The 17333-nt window shown below is 43.9% G+C and overlaps 1 protein-coding gene across 1 annotated transcript in view; it reads left to right on the forward strand.

The window, feature by feature from the left end:
- Positions 1-17333, forward strand: part of LOC126481135 (adipocyte plasma membrane-associated protein Hemomucin-like) — a 231047-nt gene that overhangs the window by 199627 nt on the left and 14087 nt on the right. The gene's annotated exons all lie outside the window — the stretch shown is intronic.

Raw genomic sequence — 17333 nt, forward strand, 5'->3', positions numbered from 1 at the left:
TGATAGCAAAGGCACTCACGTCGGTCGCCTGATGCCATAGCCCATTAATGCCAGATTTGGCCGCACTGTCCTAACGGATACGTTCGCCGTACGCCCCATATTGATTTCTGCGGTTATTTCATGCAGTGTTGCTTGTCTGTTAGCACTTACAACTCTACGCAAACGCCACTGCTCTTGGTTGTTAGTAGCGAGACGTAACGCCTGAAATGTGGTGTTCTCGGCACATTCTTGTCACTATGGATCTCAGAATATTGAACTACCTAACGATTTCCGAAATGGAATGTCTCATGCGCCTAATTCCAATTACCATTCCGCGTTCAAAGTCTCTTAACTCCCGTCGTTCGGCCATTATCGCGTCGGACACACTTTCACACGAATTCAAATGATAATTTCACCAATGCCCTGCTCTTTTACACGTTGTGTAGGCGATACTACCGCCATCTGGATACGTACATGTCGCTATTCCATGACTTTTGTCACTTCAGTGTATGCTATTCGAACATCGGCTTCAGGTTTCAATCGAAAGGGGACTGGAGCAAGACTGTTTGAGGCACCAGGGTTTGAGGCAGAGTGCTTTATTTACTAGACTAATAAGTGAAATGGAAAACATATATCACACCATTTCATCTGTCTACAAAAGTCTTAGATACAACTCTGTTTCTTATCATGTAAAATCTGCAACTTATTTTGGTGCCAAATACAGCAAAGGTATTGGTACAGCGGAGTTCCTTTCAGGTTCCAGATGAAAGGCAATAATACAGCCTCCTATCTGGATAATTGTATTGGTTTCTTTTTCAGGGGAGGGATTAAGAGATACATTGCGCAAAAAAGGTATTACTTTGTCGAAGCCCTATAATTGTCTCCCACCTCGACGCGAAATTTTTAAATTTGGCTCTAAGGTGCCTACAACCTCCCTCCGCTGCATCATGGTGACGCATCAGACAGGCCACAGTTGAAAAGTTCATGTGAGTTGTAACGTGGGTTAATGATGTCACATTGGCAACAGATTTCGCTACAATTCTGCCCAGAGCCGTCATGGATGAGAAGGTCGTCATACCCTCTCTTACCCACCCTTGTCCCCAGTGGCGGCTCGTGAGTGTACGTTCGGGGTATTCACAAATTTGTAGATTCATAAAAATCTGAGAGAGTGAAATTAATGGTATGTGCTGCATAACAGTTATGCTTATCAACAAGTTTATACAACTGCAGCCACTGCCAATAACAATAATAACAACAGTAATAATAATAATAATAATAATAAATAATAATAATAACATGCATAACTTATCTGAAAAAAGAAAGGTTTTTGTGGAATTTTGTTGTTTCGTATTTAATTAAGTACAGTTTAGGGCAATAACGAAATACTTTGTAAGCTTTCGCAACTCTCCATGTCGCATTTTTGTGTATGTGGGAGTTTCCTGCTCATCCATTTTTTCAAACAAATGTATAACATCCTTGAAAGATGTAATAGATCACGAATTCACTTCCGGGCTGAAAATCAGATATTCTTACGCGGCATCCACACAACGACTTGTGCTAACTGAACACGTTCTTTTTAGATGTTCGTTTGTAGTCACGTTTATTTGATTTCGTCACTCCCTCAATCAAAGGATCTGTTCTCGGAGGCCTAGTTCCTTTGCGGCTAACTATTCCTGGTATTTTCCTTTTCTGTTGCCAGAATGAAATTTTCACTCTGCAGTGGAGTGTGCTTATATGAAACTTCCTGGCAGATTAAAGCTGTGTGCCGGACAGAGACTAGAACTCGGGACCTTTGCCTTTCACGGGAAACTGCTCGACCGACTGAGCTACCCAGGCAGAGCTCACGTCCCGTCCTCACAGCTTTACTTTTCCGTTAGTATTTAAAATAGATTCAACATAGTTCATGTTTACACTGCACACGAAAGCGATTCCTGCACAGTAAGCGACCAGCTCCAAACACTAAGTGCCGTTTGTGGAAATGATTAAACTCAATTAGTAATGTCTATCAACATGGTCACTTGACTAGAATACAAATGAAACGCTGAGACCCATAAGGGCCTAAAGCACATCGCCGTCGATCTCACATTTAAGTGAATATCAGATGAAACCAGTCAAAATGCTTTTCGTGAATTTTTATATATACAATCTGGGCCTGCAGCACACATAAACCTGACTCATCATAAGATCAACATATTTCAGGAGCATGATTAATTGCTACAATATCACAATCGACAGTGATGTGCTTTAGGTCCTCATGATTCACAGCGCCTCAAATGGATTACTGTATGATAAAACTCATGACTTAATACACATAACCCACAAAACAGGTTTACTGTCAATACGACTTTAACATATACTGACTTCCAATCTAATTTTACTGCAGTACATAGTGAGTGAATTAGCATATCTAAGAATTGTGCTATCATCTAGTAGGATTTATGCCGAACGAACTGGGATAAAAGTCTGCCGCAGTATGCTACCACCCGGTGGCACTGACCTCAACTTCTAGTTGAGTGTCAAGGGCTAGTTCTGCACATCGTGAACTGTGCACGTTATTTATCAAATCCGTATGTATTTGGGCTGTAAGAAAATCACGTCACGCGAGTTGCACATGCGCAGAAGCTCCTTAAAACGTGCACAACTGAAGGTGTGCTCACGACCCTGATGCCAAGTTTCACGGAGTTACAGGAGTAGTAAGTAGCGCGGTGGATTTAAGTGCCATATCTTTCAGATCGCAGCGTCTATGTTACGTTTAACAGCATTCAAAGAAAAATAACAAATAAATCGGCAAGGTATCGAAAGTTAGGGTGTTCACGAGCTCTTACGCTCTTACACAGCAGCATGGACACCAGAATCGCGACACCCAGCACTGAAACCACGCGGTGTTCTCATGGGTGGCCGTGGAAAACGTTTCAGACACACCGCCACTCAGAATCGACTAGAAGATCCCTCAGTAGGTGGCATAAATGGCGTTAGTAAAACCACATATTCCCTTGGGGCGTCGATTTCCAAACATTTCGCGGTCGAAAACGACAGTTCGCAGTGCTACGAGCAACAGGACGACATTCTCGACGTCGTTCGACACTGCTGACACCCCTGGACGATTCAACCCTGCCGTAAGGACAACGTGGGGCTGCAGCTCCACTGAAGGAGATCTGACCCCTTTGGCGTTTATACAGAGTGGAACCACTAGAAAACGTTCAAAACCATTCGATGAAATTAAAACGTGATCCAGAGCAGCAAAGGGTGTTTACGCTTATTCAGCCCTCGTGTTTCGCGCCCTTTTGTGGCGTGATCACCTAGGGGTTGCAAAGTTGACATGTGCCTGAATAAAACTGCAAAGGGTCCATCTAAGACCGCCCAGTTCGGCAACCCTATCGGCGCCAGCCACACGCCTTTGCTGAGCATTTTAAAAATGTACTGTCAGTGACTCTGACACTCATCAGCAGAGTGGTGCCTCGCGGCTGTTTTCTATGACTGCGAGAAAGAAAATGATATGCTGTGCTATGAAAATGTGCGGCTTCGTTTTCTTTCTCACGGTCGGTTTTAACTACAATAGTAGGTAATTAGATCATTAGACAAATTGTTGCCCCGTGCTGTTTTGTTTTCTTCCACACAATTTTAACAGAAAACGTGCACCTAGGGAAATCTGTATACATGGCTCGTGATCAGAACACTACTACGCCATCTGAATCGTCTGAAAAACTGTAATCTACCATTCACACACTAAAACTATGTGAAATAATATCACTGTTGCTAGCATTCTCATAGATCTAGCATCTGGAGAATACATCGTACATCAACAACCCACTTTTTTTACCCATTCAGTTTATGCCATCTTAGTTACTGCGAGAAAGAAAACGAAACGGCACACGCATATATACCTGCAAGTATTTATCAGAATATCGTATAAATACTTGGAGTAAATCGATCAAGAACTTTATGAGATTTTTCTTAACAACGTCCCTGATACATTCAAGAACACTGAGAATAGCGCACGAAGATCAGAACACAGGATATTAATGAAATGTAATAGAGAAAATGATAACAGACGAGAGATTCATTTGACTCCAAAATCAAGAGAAGAAAGAAGTACTGTCAATACATGTAGATAAATACAGTGCAACATCAGTAACACACTGCACCACCTTTAAATGCATTATATGCCGTAATACAGTCCGGCCTCAAACTGATTAGACGTTTCGTGTTGTCCTGGGTCACATTGTCCCACAAATCTTGAATAGCCACCCCCAAATAACATACGGAGTATCATCCGGCGTAAAGCTAGTCCCACACGTACTCTATAGGGGACAAGTCTGGGGAGAAGACCGGCCATGGATGAGTCGGAACATGACATAGGAAGTCTTGAGCAAATCGAGCTGTATGCGGACGAGAATTATCTTGCTGGAAAAGTGGCTCTGTAGACCATATGTGAAAGGTCAAACATTGAGTCGAAGAATATTATCAACATAAAGCTGTCTCGTTTATGATTCCACGTACCACAATTACAGGGGATCGGCTATCGTACGCCATAACGCCCCAGACCATTACGCCGGCTGCACGGGCAGTGTGGCGCGCTCCAGCGTGGGTGGAACTGTACCGTTCACCATGCTGTCTCCACACCCGCATGCGGTTATCATGCGCTCCCAAACAGAACCGGGATTCATCACTAAATACCGCGTCTTGCCAATCTCTGGCAGTCCACGTCGTTTTGGCTCTGAGCACTATGGGACTTAACATCTGAGGGCATAAGTCCCCTAGAACATAGAACTACTTAAACCTAACTAACCTAAGGACATCACACACATCCATGCCCGAGGCAGGATTCGAACCTGCGACCGTAGCGGTCGCGCGGTTTCAGACTGAAGCGCCTAGAACCGCTCGGCCACACCGGCCTGCTCCCACGTCGTTTTGAGTTGGCACAACTGTAGACGGAGTCGTCGACGTCTAGGCGTTAACGGCAGTACACACCATGGTTCTTGGACTACAAATTCGCATCCGCAAGGCGTCTGGAAATAGTTTGTGGAACAACTGGTCCCCGTACATCTGCCTGTATCGTGCAGACGGCCACTGTAGAATCCCTGATCGCTTACCGCACAATCCTTCGTCATCTTACTGGTCGCTCGAGACCCGGTACGTTACACGTTGGAGCTATCTCGTATCCACTGCTCCCAAAATAGTCTAACGGAACACTCCGAACAACCGACCTGGCGAGTCAACATGCCGCGTTGACCAGTCTGCGGTTTTCATGTCGGTGAATAGGCCTTTCTCAAACTGCTTAACTGTGGTAAATATCGTCTAACTCATCTACCTGCCATCCTGCGCCCACTAACGTCCTCCTAGAGTCGGGATGAGATCGTCACGTGTGTGACCCGTACACTATGCGCCGTTTAAATAGGATTCCCTGCCGGATTGCAGCGCCACTGCGCGCTCTGTGGCATGCGCATTAATAACAAGCTTGGGATCATTTGCATAAGGTATCTCACTGTACTTGTTTGCAAAGTTTTGGGTTTGTACCTTTATTCGCTCTGGGTGCTCTATTTTCGATGTTCCTGGGTGTATATTAGTATAGATAAACACGCACATTTTGTAATTACTGATATATGTTTCTCTATAGATTCGGCATTATCCGTAAGGTGAGTCAGGAGGAGAAGTATACGCTTTGAGAGGTGATAGTATTAGCGTTTCTGAACAAAAAACGTCATATGAACATATGACCTATTCCAAACTGTTTCTGACATGAACACAGTTAATATCACTTTTGAACGTTTTTCTTGAGCAACTCGAAAGCCGCACCTCCCGGCGAACACCTATGGCAGTACAAAATTAAAGTACATTAAATTTCCTACGCTATGACTAATAGTTTGCGCGAAGAAATCGCGAGAGTAATGAAAATCTCGCGTGACGTGCATCCGCTGCTGCTTAGCTGTTTTGTGCAGGCTTTGAGGTAGTTTGCCGACTGTATCAAACTGTTCGTCTCAGCTTCCTCTACACCACTGTGGTACGTTGTAAATAATGAAAATGTTTGAATAATACAGAAAATAAATAACAATGTACGAGGTGCATTCAAGTTCTAAGGCCTCTGATTTTTTTTCTCCGGACTGGAAAGAGATAGAAACATGCGCATTGTTTTAAAATGAGGCCGCGTTCATTGTCAATACGTCCCAGAGATGGCAGCACCGTACGGCAGATGCAATTTTACCGCCAGCGGCGAGAATGAGAACTGTTTTAAATACTTAAAATGGCGACGTTTTCCTTACTTGAACAGCGTGCAATCATTCGTTTTCTGAATTTGCGTGATGTGAAACCAATTGAAATTCATCAACAGTTGAAGGAGACATGTGATGATGGAGTTATGGACGTGTCGAAAGTGCGTTCGTGGGTGCGACAGTTTAATGAAGGCAGAACATCATGTGACAACAAACGGAAACAACCTCGGGCTCGCACAAGCCGGTCTGACGACATGATCGAGAAAGTGGAGAGAATTGTTTTGGGGGATCGCCGAATGACTGTTGAACAGAACGCCTCCAGAGTTGCTATTTCTGTGGGTTCTGTGCACACAATCCTGCATGACGACCTGAAAATGCGAAAAGTGTCATCCAGGTGGGTGCCACGAATGCTGACGGACAACCACATGGCTGCCCGTGTGGCATGTTGCCAAGCAATGTTGACGCTCAATGACAGCATGAATGGGACTTTCTTTTCGTCGGTTGTGACAATGGATGAGACGTGGATGCCATTTTTCAATCCAGAAACAAAGCGCCAGTCAGCTCAATGGAAGCACACAGATTCACCGCCACCAAAAAAATTTCGGGTAATCGCCAGTGCTGAAAAAATGATGGTGTCCATGTTCTGGGACAGCGAGGGCGTAATCCTTACCCATTGCGTTCCAAAGGGCACTACGGTAACAGGTGCATCCTACGAAAATGTTTTGAAGAACAAATTCCTTCCTGCACTGCAACAAAAACGTCCGGGAAGGGCTGCGCGTGTGCTGTTTCACCAAGACAACGCACCCGCACATTGAGCTAACGTTACGCAACAGTTTCTTCGAGATAACAACTTTGAAGTGATTCCTCATGCTCCCTACTCACCTGACCTGGCTCCTGCTGACTTTTGGCTTTTTCCAACAATGAAAGACACTCTCTGTGGCCGCACATTCACCAGCCGTGCTGCTATTGCCTCAGCGATTTTTCAGTGGTCAAAACAGACTCCTAAAGAAGCCTTCGCCGCTGCCATGGAATCATGGTGTCAGCGTTGTGAAAAATGTGTACGTCTGCAGGGAGATTACGTCGAGAAGTAATGACAGTTTCATCGATTTCGGGTGAGTAGTTAATTAGAAAAAAAATCGGAGGCCTTAGAACTTGAATGCACCTCGAACAGTGAATGTGTTCTATATCGGAAACCATCCGGAATAAGGCGCATGTCCGTATGTTGTTCCTTGTTAAAAATCACTAATATTATCACCCCTCAAAGCGTCTACCTTCCCTCCTGACTCATCCTGTATAGACAGAGATACGTCAGTAATCACAAATCGCAGTAGGTCACACGTCAAAACCAATACGCCTAAAAATGACACAATACACGAAAAACGTACTTGATAATGGGAATTATTTCCCGAAACGCTTTGTGCAGAAAAAAAAGAAAACTTGACTAGTAGCAAACGTTATTTTATAACAAACAAAACCATTGTTTTTACATTCACTGTTTCCACGAAAAGAAAACTTGACAGATGCCTTATCATCCTGTCCTCTCATCTTGTCAACCTTTTCCACATATTACTTTCCTCGTCAATTATGCGGAGAATCTCCTAATTTCTTGTCAATGTACGTAACATCCTTCTACAGCATCACATTTCAAACATTTCGATTCTCTTCTTTCCCGGTTTTTCCCATAGTCCATGATTCACTTCCATGCAACGTTGTAATCGAGGCATTCATTATCAGATTTTTCTTCCTCGTACGAATTTTATGGCCTGTGTTTCATATTACTGAAGTTCTTTTAGAGCAATGTCTTATTCCCCTGTGCGAGTCTACTTTTTATGTCCTTGCTTTATGTTTCAGGTGTTATTTTGCTTCCAATGTAGCAAAATTCGTTCAGTTCGTCTACTGCATAGTGTCCAGTTTTGAAGCTCAGTTTATCACTAATCTCATTTCTGCTACTCCTTATTACTTACTTCTTTCTTTGGTTTACTTCTAATCCACATTGTGCGCTCATTAGACTCCTCCTCCCATTCAACAGACCCTGTAATTCTTCCTCACTTTCACTGAGGATAAGCAATATTATCAGCGAATCTTATCATTGATATCCGTACACCCTGAATTTTGGTCGCACTCCGGAGACTCTGTTTTAGATTGAACAGCAGGAGAGAAAGACTGCGTCTTTGCCTTTCGCCCGTTTTAATCTGCGCACCTCTTGCAAGACAAATACACTCTGCGACAAAACAAATTTTGACTAAAAAATAAAACGAAGCATGAATTATCTGAACGCGACGGAAATCAGTAGATGACACGTACATGTAGAAACAAACAAATGATTGCTATTTCAGAAAAAAAACTGAATGGTTTATTCAAGGGAAAGTGCTTCACAAATTGAGCAAGTCAATAACGTGTTGGTCCACCTCTGGCCCTTAAGCAAGCAGTTATCCGGCTTGGCATGGATTGATAGAGTTGTTGGATGCCCTCCTGAGGTACATCGGGCCAAATTCCATCCAACTGGTACGTTAGACCATCAAAATCCGAACTGGCTGAAGAGCCCTGCTCTCGATTGGGGAGAGACGCGGGTTCCTTGCTGGCGAAGGTAGGATTTGGCAAGCACGAAGACAGGCAGTAGAAACTGCCGTCTGTGGGTGGGCATTATTTCTCTGGAATTTAAGCCCCAGAAGCTTGCCAGGAAGGGTAACGAAACGTGGCTTAGAACATCGTCAACGTACCGTTGCGTAGTAAGGGTGCTGCAGATGACTAACAAAGAGGTCGTGCTATGAAAAGAAATGGCATCTCAAACCATCACTACTTGTTGTTGGGCCGTATGGCCGGCGACATTAAGGCTGTATCCCACTGCTGTGCCGGGTTTCTCCAGGCACATCTTTGCTGGACATTGGGAATCCATTTGGAGCGGGACTCACCGGTGAAGTTAATTATACTCCAGTCAGTGGGATTACAGGCCGAAGATGTCTGGAGACGCCGCGAACAGTGGTGGAATAAGTGGGAAATCCGGGTTCGAGTCTCGATCCAGCACAAATTTTCATTGTCGTTCTTCCATTATACACTACTGGCCATTAAAATTGCTACACCACGAAGATGACGTGCTACAGACGCGAAATTTAACCGACAGGAAGAAGATGCTGTGATATGCAAATGATTAGCTTATCAGAACATTCACACAAGGTTGGAGCCGGTGGCGACACCTACAACGTGCTGACATGAGGAAAGTTTCCAACCGATTTCTCATACACAAACAGCAGTTGACCGGCGTTTCCTGGTGATGCCTCGTGTAAGGAGGAGAAATGCGTACCATCACGTTTTCGACTTTGATAAAGGTCGGTTTGTAGCCTATCGTGATTGCGGGTTATCGTATCGCGACATTGCTGCTCTCGTTGATCGAGACCCAATGATTGTTAGCAGAATATGGAATCGGTGGGTTCAGGAGGATAATACGAAACGCCTTGCTGGATCCCAACGGCCTCGTATCACTAGCAGTCAAGATGACAGGCACCTTATCCGCATGGCTGTAACGGATAGTGCAGCCACGTCTCGATCACTGAGTCAACAGATGGGGACGTTTGCAAGACAACAACCATCTGCACGAACAGTTCGATGACGTTTGCAGCAGCTGGACTATCAGCTCGGAGACCATGAGTGCGGTTACCCTTAACGCTGCATCACAGACAGGAGCACCTGCGATGGTGTACTCAACGACGAACCTGGGTGCACGATTGGCAAAACGTCATTTTTTCGGATGAATCCACATTCTGTTTACACCATCATGATGGTCGCATCCGTGTTTGGCGACATCGCGGTGAACGCACATTGGAAGCGTGTATTCGTCATCGCCATAGTGGCGTATCACCCGGCGTGATGGTATGGGGTGCCATTGGTTACACGTCTCGGTCACCTCTTGTTCGCATTGACGGCACTTCGAACAGTGGATGTTAAATTTCAGATGTGTTACAATCCGTGGCTCTACCCTTCATTCGATCCCTGCGAAACCCGACATTTCAGCAGGATAATGCACTACCGCATGTTGCAGGTCCTGTACGAGCCTTTCTGGATACAGAAAATGTTCGACTGCTGCCGTGGCCAGCACATTCTTCAGATCTCTCACCAACTGAAAACGTCTGGTCAATGGTGGCCGAGCAACTGGCTCGTCACAACACGCCAGTCACTAATCTTGATGAACTGTGGTATTGTGTAGAAGCTGCATGGGCAGCTGTACCCTTACACGCCATCCAAGCTCTGTTTGACTCAATGCCCAGGCGTATCAAGGCCGTTATTACGGCCAGAGGTGGTTGTTCTGGGTACTGATTTCTCAGGATCTATGCACCCAAATTGTTTGAAAATGTAATCACATGTCACTTCTAGTATAATATATTTGTCCAGAGAATACCCGTTTATCATCTGCATTTCTTCTTGGTGTAGGAATTTTAATGGCCAGTAGTGTACATCTGATGGGTGTCCATATTCGCAATTACGAATACATTTCATGTATTTCATAATGGCTGTAATCGCCACAATGCCTATTCCTTCGGGTATTGCATCGTACTTCTGAACAACATGGACACTGCAGTATTGTATAAACGTAATATATTACATAATATACAAACATTGCAGACGCAATACATTTCAAGAGCCTTCCAGAACAAATAAATACTAAATTCAAAAAATTGCCGATGGATGGATTTGAACTGGCGACCTGCAACATGCCAACCAGTGACGATAACCACAATACTGCACTATGTACACCAGAGCTCACAGCATTGTGTCCTCTCCTGGAGAAACAGTGGCATACTGTTTCAGAAGTTCTCAATGGAAACAACTACAGATCCATGGATCTAGATCTTGTCAAAGGTTCTCTGTATGGCGGCGCTGGCGGATCCTCACGATCTGGTCGTGTTTTTATATGAGCTTTGAAGGTAGCCCCTTCAATCGAGGCCTCGCAATCGTCGAGTGGGCCTTCAGTTTCCTTGAATTCCCATCATTGATCTGCACATCTGGGCTGCAGTAGGGCTTCGTACGGTGAACATGGACGACGTCTCTGCGCTTTTGTCTTACTGATGAGGCGTCATAATGCTCGACATCACAATGACGGCTGACGAAAGATACTTTATAGCTCAAAACAACGCTTTAGTATAGATAGTCCCATTTTCTGCACAGGCGTAAAAATCCAAACCAAGTCCCACATGCTTTATCTCACTGGCCGGTGCTTGGCGTTGTAGCGCTCTCGATCGTTCTATTGAGCGTGAGGAGCCCATATGTGATCTAGCTGCCTTGCTTTTTCGGTCCTAGTGATTAAGTGTTTCATGTAGTCATCATAAGTGTCACCTAGTTGAAACGGAAACGGTGTATCCGTTGTTGTTTTGACTTCGCAGCTGTGGAGTAAAAAGAACAGTGTGAAGTCTGTAGTGTCTTGATTCCCAGTCTTGTATGCCAATGTCACAACAGGTAGTGTTGTATCCCAGTCTCTTTGTTCAACATCAACGTACATCAAGAGCATATCTGCCAAGATTTTATTAAAGCATGTTGCAAGGACATTCACCCTTGTATGATAGGCAATTATCATCCTGTGGGTGGTGTAACAATGTGAAATTACGTCTCACACTAGTCTCGACTGGAAAACTTTGCCACCATCAGAGATCATGACATAGCCGCTCTGTGCTTCAAAATGATATCTTCTACAAGGAACTTTAAAATTTCTAGAGCTTTGGCAGTAGGCACAGGTTTGGTGACACCATCGCAGCTGAGGTAATCAATGCAGACTGCTACCCATCAATTCCCAATTGTAGACTTTGGGGACCTCCCCAAGAGGTCTGTTCCAAATTGGTGGAATGGTATTGCTGCAGGCGGGATTGGTATTGATGCCTCAAAGGTAATTGTAACTCTTGCTTCTGTCGTTGGCATTCGTTCCAGTAGCACACATAGTATTGATCAGTAGAGACTGGGTCAATGATAGCTGCATCTGATTCTGTCTAGAGTCTTCGTGAACCCCGGTTACCCAGATGTTGGAGTGTTGTGGAAATACTTCAGGATAGTTGGCTGTAGATGAGCTGTGAGGCTGAGCAAGACCGTCCACACGATAGTTTGTAGAATGGAGGACAATCTGGGAGAGTGAGGGGGTATGAAATATTTTTAATAGTCTGGAAGACGAATAGCGACTTGTAGTAGCCTCAAAAAAGTTTCAATTTCGTCATTGTTAAAAACCTGCATATTACCGACTTTTAAATCATTTTCTTCAAAGTAAAATACGTGACTACAGTAATTTTTTTCATTTCCCTGAGAGCTATGGGGAGGCCACAGCCCCCTTGCGCCCAGATATGGGTGCCCTTGATGACGAGCAATCGTTTGTGTACCATTGGATGATATTTCTTCTTATACAATGTCTGTTTACTAATTGGAATCTTTCTTTGGTCAGTTCCTCTTTCTTCAAGGCTTTTATGGTTTTCGGCAGCATTGGAGCTCCCTTCTGTCCAGCAGGAATGTCATTTAATGTGGCGATGAGTGAAATTTCATCCACACTGCTATGTTCCAATAAATGAACCCTTGAAAGTTAAGCGGCCTTATATCTGCATCCGCTTTTGTACACCACTGGGACGTCATATTCCTGAAGCCTCAGTGCTCATCTCGTCAGTCGACCCGACAGATCGTTCACGATAGTCAGACAATGTAGAAAATGGTGGCTTGTCACAATGCTGAATGGTTTGCCAAATAAATACAGCCAGAACATGCTGGTGGCCCAAGCAAGTGCAAGAAGCGCTTTCTCGTTTGTAGAATAAATAGTTCATGCCATACTGATTACTCTGAAAGCATAAGCTATCACCTTTCCAATGCTTTCCTGAACTTTCAGTGGAATTGTCCCTATCCGCAAACAAAGCTTTGGCGTGTAGTTCTGTCACGGCATTGTTATCATACAATGCTAGAACTGGAGAAGATATCAGAGCCTCCTTAAGAACAAAGGAAGATATTTCTTGCACCTCATTCCTGGAAATTTGCAATTTCCCTGCAGTAGTTCTTGCAAGGAATGTGGCTTGGTACAGAAGTTCTTTATGAATCACCAGTGAATGAGCACATTCCAAGAAAACGTCTCACATTACGAATGTGCTATGTAGTCGGAAAATCCTTGGCTACACTTATTTTATTTGGGTCAGAACCGACTCCATCGCTATCGGCTAAGTGGCCCAAGATTTTTATTTCTTGCACAACTATGAGACACATTCTTGGATTCAGGGAGACCTGCCATCTGACCACATTTCAGCACAGTTGTCAAGAGCTTAGACGTTCTTCAAATGTCTTTGAACAAACGTCATCCAAATAGCAAAGACACTTTTTCCAGCTAGGGTGCCGAAGTATGCTGTCCATCATGTATTTGAAATCGCTCAGTGAGTTTTATAGTCCGAATGAAATAACTTTAAACTCACTCAGGCGTCAGCAGTTACGAAGGCAGTCTTTCCCAGTCAGCCTAGCCACTATTGATTTTCATGTAGACTTTCTGCATGTCCGTAGTTGAGAAATACTTGCTCCCTCCAAGAAATTTACGATGTCATAAACTCACAGCAATGGACAGATATCTTTCTTCATGGTTTTGTTCAGTTGCCAGCAGTCAATGCAGCAATGTCATGTGCCATCCTTACTCTTCACAAGGATAATGGGGTAGAACCAGGGTTTAATGAAGTCATCCTGCGACATTTTCTCTACTTCCGCCCAGATCATGCATTGTTCAACTGGCGACATTCTATACGATCTCAAACTAATTGTTGGGTCATCGACAGTGTCGATACGGTGCTTTACCATGGACCACTTTGTCTTTTCTCCATTCCATACTTGAAAACTGACGCAGAATGGCGCCCACTAGCAACATTGTTCCTCAGTCAAGACAGATTCTGTTGGCAGTTCTATAGTAGCTTCCTCATCCGCATTGTCTGTAATGGTAGCAGAGCACCATTTTTTGTCAATGATAGTAAGCCTGGACTGGTTTGGATGTACCTGCACCATACCTTTAGGGAAGAGTTGAGGCTGCTCATCACAATTAGTGATCCAAATGCTCCTTCACCACCTGCAATACTTGCGACCATTTTGGGCACATAGTTTTCTTTTGTGAGGCTAAGTAGCTTTTTACAATCAACAAAAACTCCACTGTTTAACTGAACATCTCAACCGATGACTAGAACTCATCTCGTTGATGATAGCATGATAAAAACGTCTTCAGCAATAACAAGGGCCCAGAGCAATCTTTGTTAAGAATGCTTTTAGGAATGTCTTCATCAATGTGCAGTTCAAGACTGCCTGTGATGCCTACAAGAAGTCCCTCACAAGCTTAATATCGTGACTAAAAACCGTAAAAATGACAAATTTGAAGGCCTGTGTTCCGTCATTGATAATTATTCTTGCACCGCATGTCAATGTTGGGTGGACGTTCTATCCAGTTGCGACCTTCAACAAAATCGCTTTCGTATTATGGAATACAAGATCTGTTCAAAAATTTCCGGAGCATTCGTGATTTCGCGCCGCGACGCTGCACGAAACTGCGTTTGTGTCATGGAATAGCAGGACTGTTCAAAAATTTCCGGAACACTCGTAATTTCGGACCAATGGTGTGTTGGAGCGAAATGCGGTTGGCATCCCTGCACACTCCTGTGTTTAATGTGTATCTGCAGGAAGTTTCATTGTTCTATGTCTGTTAGTTATTGTTCCGTGCTGTAGGCCTACTGAGTTGGACGTTGCGAATTTCGAGATGGCAGAGTTAGAGGAGCAACGCGTCTGCATTATAAATTTTGCGTGCAGCTCCAGAAAACCTACACAGAGACACATCAAATGAAGCAGGAAGCTTACGCTGATGATTGCTTAAGCCGTACTTGGTGTTACAAATGATTCACATGGTTTAAAAATGTCCGGACGGAAGTTACAGATGACCCTCGCTTAGGACGTTCTTCAAGACCCTCACATGAAGAACGTCAACGACATTGTGCATGCCAATCGAAGACTGACTGTCCGAGAGATTGCAGGAGAATGAACGTTTCAGCTGAATCATGTCATGAAATCCTGACACAACATATTGGAATTCGTCGTATTGGCGCCAACTGCGTCCCATGGCTCATGAGTCAAGACCAGAAAGACTTTTGCTTCACAATCTGTGAAGAGCTTTTGGATCGAGCAAATGAGAATGAGATGTTCCTCAAGAGTATCATAACTGGTGATGAAACGTGGGTCTACGGTTATGATGTTGCGGCCAAGGTTCAATCTTCACAATGGGTTGGGAAAGGTTCTTAAAAAAAAAACCTCGTCAGGTCAGGTCAGGTCGAATGGCAAAGCCATGCTGATAGTTTTATTTAACTTTGACGGATTAGTTCATTACAGAAAGGGGAAAAGCTGTTAATCTATGGTACTAACGGAATGTGTTGAGATGCCTGAAATAAAATTTGAGACGGAAACGGCCTGAAATGTGGCGAGACTGTTAATACATCAATTCTTGCATCATGATAATGCATTTGCACATTCATCCCTGTTGGTGCATTCACAAAAAACTAAATCATTGTGCTGCCTCATTTTCCGTAATCTCCAGATCTGGCCACTGGGAAATCTTTTATCTTTCCAAATTTAAAAACCCTGTTGAAGGGCGAAATGATAGAACATGATAAAAAATAATTCGCAGATAGTGCTTCATGCAATCTGGCAAGAGGTGCACCAAGACTGCTTCTTGAAGCGGAAACGGCGTTGGGAGCAGTGTATTAATTGTGGAGGAGAGTATTTCGAAGGAGATCCTGCACAATAAGTACAAGGAAAGCGTAGAAAAATTTTGTGGGCAAGGTTCCGGAAAGTTTTGAATAGACTCATATACAGTTCTTCAACTGGCCATGATAAGCATTCAACAGTACAGGAAAAGAGGCCCTGAGTCAACTAGTGCCTGGGCAGGTTGCCCATTGATGATGATGATGATATGGTGATGTCAATGAGATTTCCCATCATCTTGGTACCTGTTGTCTGTGGTGGAGTTCCTCCTGTGGCAGTCTCATCTCCATCGATGGTTGCCTTGCTTAGTTTTCCTGAATTTGGCGGCTAGGTGAGTGACTAGTATCTCTGTATGGCAACAGGTGATTGCTATGGTATCTTTGGGGAGCAATTGGATCCAGTGTATGGTGATGACCTCCAGCACACAGATCGACTATAATAATCTGCGGTTGATTGGTATGAGTAGGACCATTGTAATGGTTGATATCTTGTATAACATTTATCACACACTCATATTGCTTTCCACCAATAGAGTACAATGTGTCCAGGGTATCCTCAACGAAAAGAAACTGACATTGCCTGTCACCTCCAAATGTCTGTTCTTCTACTGATGTGTTAAACCAGGTCGAGAAGTTGGTTGTACCTGTCTTGGTCAGATACTGGGTTGTCACTTAATGGTGGTGGGGTAGGCACAAGTTAGCTGAGTCTGTTCTTCACAGCATATTCAACTGATGGTGGAGATGGGTCCAAAGACTGATACACCTATTCTATGAGATTCTCTATTACTTCCTGATGTATGGGGTCAACATTCATGTCTGCTGCCTCTTGTGTACTTGGTCCAACATTTCTGGCTGCCATACACTGCTGTCTCTCTTCTCTTTCTAAGTGGCATATGAAAGGGGTGAACTCATAATGGTCATCCACAACTGCTGTATAGACCACATTTGTCAGTTGGTCATACTTCTTTTGTCCAACTCTTTATCTGTTGTATTACCTTGATGCGCTGGTTCCACTTGATGAAATGCTCTGTTGTTGTGATATGCTTTATCAGAAGGGCTTGGTACATGTCTTCCAGGACTCCTTTAATTGAGTGTGAGATTTTGTTGTCTTCTGTCATATTTAGATTCATGATTTGGCATAGGGCAAAACGTTCTGTACATGTGATTGTGTTGTTCCCCCATGATATTGGGCCCTCTTCTTCAGTTGTTCTTCTGCTAAATGAATTTGCCAGTGATGGTCACCAAACATTTTCTTCACTTCAGTCTGGAGTTTGTCCCAGCTAATGAACTTCTCTTCATTGTTCTCGAACCACTGCTGTCCTGTGCCATACAAGTAAAAGTCACATTTGCCAAACCCATCATGTCATCCCACCTGTTGTATCTGACTTGCTCGAATCCCTTCATCTATTTCATAAGGGCC

Source organism: Schistocerca serialis, chromosome 5, assembly GCF_023864345.2.
Source record: "Schistocerca serialis cubense isolate TAMUIC-IGC-003099 chromosome 5, iqSchSeri2.2, whole genome shotgun sequence".
NCBI classification, from domain to species: domain Eukaryota; kingdom Metazoa; phylum Arthropoda; class Insecta; order Orthoptera; family Acrididae; genus Schistocerca; species Schistocerca serialis.